The sequence below is a fragment of the Aplysia californica genome, unplaced genomic scaffold (genome assembly GCF_000002075.1).
Source record: "Aplysia californica isolate F4 #8 unplaced genomic scaffold, AplCal3.0 scaffold00279, whole genome shotgun sequence".
Classification (NCBI taxonomy): Eukaryota; Metazoa; Mollusca; class Gastropoda; order Aplysiida; family Aplysiidae; genus Aplysia; species Aplysia californica.
Genome location: NW_004797549.1, coordinates 435,608 through 438,807, shown reverse-complemented (window position 1 = coordinate 438,807; position 3,200 = coordinate 435,608).

The window sequence follows — 3,200 nt, the reverse complement described above, 5'->3', positions numbered from 1 at the left end:
TTTTAAATATTATTCTTTCTTTTACAGGGAGCCAATGCTGCTCTTTTAATAGTGGAGTGACATGGTCTCGTTTTTTAGACCTTGTCATCAGTCTAGCAGCATTGTTTTGAATGACTTGTAAACGATTAAAATATTTGTTGTTCAGACCTGTTAGGAGTGAGTTACAATAGTCTAATCTAGATAGGATAAGAGATGTTACCAATGTTTTTGTGGTCTCTTCGTTTAAGTACTTTCGAACTGGGCCTATCCTTCTCAGCTGAAAATGAAGGGATTTGGACAGAGGTCCTACAAACGAACCCATTGATAATTGGTGGTCAATATGTACACCGAGGTTCTTGACAACTTCTTTTCTAGATGTCATATATATGCCCATATAAATCAAAGTTGACACTTTCCAGATCTTTATTCAATCGTGGATTATTTATAAGAATGATGTCTGTCTTTTCTTTGTTTATATAGTTTCAAATTGTTTACTGTCATCCACTTTTTAATTTCTTAAAAACATTGTTTAGTGATAGAAATCATCTTTGGCAAATCTTGAATGGTGCCATTAACACACATTTGGGAATCATCCGCATAAAAATGATAATTCAATCCGTGACTTTGAAAAATGTTTGCTAAGGGCCGTGTATATAGCGTAAAGAGCACTGGTCCAAGAACGGACCCCTGAGGGACTCCATAATCGAGCCTGACCTCTTTTGAAAAGCTACTTTTAATTTGCACTGATTGAACTCTTTTTAGTCAATATGACTTAAACCATGAAAGCACTGAAACTGATAAGCCAAATGAGCGCTTAAGGCTTGTGAGTAAAATAGAATGGTCAATTGTGTCAAAAGCTGCAGACAGATCCAACAGAGTTAAAGGACAGATGTTTTTGCCATCAACGGAATCCAGTAAATCAGACGTTGCTTTTTGAAGCGCAGGTTCGATACTATGATGGCATTGTATATATTTTGGTACGTGTTTTACGGCGCTCGCTGCTGCATGAGGTCATATGAGCGCTCGAGACATATTAAACATTTTTCAGTTGGTAGGAAATTTTGAATTTTACCCGGGTGACGGCCGAAGAACTCCTAAAAGAACACCTAAGCGAACTGTGCCATACATCACGACTTGACTTTTACAAAAGTGTAAAATCAATTAGGCTCAGAGAAGAACCGTACGACCCAACAGCTATAATTAATGACAAAACAGGAAACCCCTTATCGACAGCTCCAAAATTAAATCTAGATGGAAGGAATATTTCTCAGAACTCTAGAACACTACCCAAAAGCAAACAAACAAAGAATTCCAACCAAATCACCCAGAGAAAGAAGAACCAACAATCCTACCATCAGAGGTCAGACAGGCTGTTAAAACCAGCCCCAAAAAAACAGAAGCGCAGGAATAGATGATCTCACCACGGAGACCATCCTAGCATGTGATGAAACTGGAATAATTTGGCTAACAAAAATCTGCCAGAAAGCATGTACAGAAAGAAAAGTTCCCGAAGACTGGCAAAAAGCGGTCATAGTACCAATATGGAGAAGAAAGGCAGTATGAGAGAAAAACTGTGGAATGTATAGAAGCATTTCACTGCTAAGCCATGTGGGCAAATGTTCGCCAAGATATTGGAATGACGAAACAAGACACAAAGTTGAACCATTTCTGAGTGAGGCCCAAATGGGATTTAGAAAGGGAAGAGGATGCACCGACGCAACATTTGCCCTACGACAAATGTGCGAAAGGGTAATAGAACTGAACACGGAACTAAATATAGTATTTATCGACCAGGAGAAAGCGTTCGACAGAGTGAACAGAAACAAGTTGTGGAAAGAACTCGAAAACTACACCGTAAGAGACCAACTTCTAGATAACATCTGTGCCTTTTACTAGAACAGCATAAGTACAGTAAGAATGTCAGAGGGACTCACAGAATGGTTCGAGATAACATTCGGAGTAAGACAAGGTTGTGTCCTATCACTACTACAATTTATCATATATATGGACAGAATTACGAGAGAGGCCAACACAGAACCAGACGCCCTAAATGAATTACTCTTCGCTGATGACCAAAGCCTGACATACAAAGATGAACGAAGTCTCCAACGCCACACTGCCAGATTAAACGAAGAATGTAACAACTACGACATGAAGATCAACATCAACAAAACAGAGGCAATGAAAGTAAACAGAAAGCCAGAATCACGCAGGATACACATCAACAACAACAGTCTCAGACAGGTCCAAGAATTTGAGTACCTTGGAAGCATATTCACAGAGGATGGGCGACTGAGCAGAGAAATTGAAACATGAGTACAAATGGTCAACAACGTTAGTTACCAGTTTACTCCACTACTGAAACATCCTAACATCCCCAAGACAACAAAACTCAAAATGATCAACACCATATTCATCCCAACACTCACCTATCAATGCCAAACATGGACCACGAACAAGACGTTAGAGCAAAGAATTACAACATGTGAAATGGGATGCCTTAGAAAAGCTGTAAACAAGACCAGGCGAGACAAAATTAGAAACTCTGTAATCCGAGAAATGGTGGGCACAAATGATGTCATGCATCACATCCAACACCAAAGAATCAAATGACTCGGACATCTCCTACGATTACCAACACAACATCCAGCACAACGTGCCTACATCCAAATATCCGATGGCAACAAGGCTAGAGGGCGACCGAGAAAGACATGGGTAGATGGAGTAAGGGAAACATTAACCACCCACGGCATCCCCCCTGACACAAGCTCTCCGGCTGGCGACAGAGAGACGTCTCTTTCTTCCTGCGACACCCAAACTTGTATAAGCGGCGGATAAAAGTAAAGTAAAGACGACCGAAGCCTACTCTTATCGATTTTAGAACACCAAGAGATCTTTAACGTGCGCAACTTGCACACGGGACCTCCGAAAATGTTTCGCCTTTGTCCGAGAAGACTAGGTGTACATCTCTTTTCCTACCAGAAGATCAGGGATGTGGCTGAAAGACAACAGTAAGAAGGAGCCAAGGTGAAAGAGTAGCAGTAGAAAGGCTGCAGAAAGATTCAGGAGCCCGGAGGAGGGGCAAAGAAGATAAGGAGTTGGGGGCAGAAAGTGGAGACAAAGGCAGACGCCAGAACAGGAAAGAAGGTGAAAGGAGACCATTTTAGAGAAGAACATTCGAACCCGGGACCTTTGAATGAGAGCGAACACCTTATCTCAGA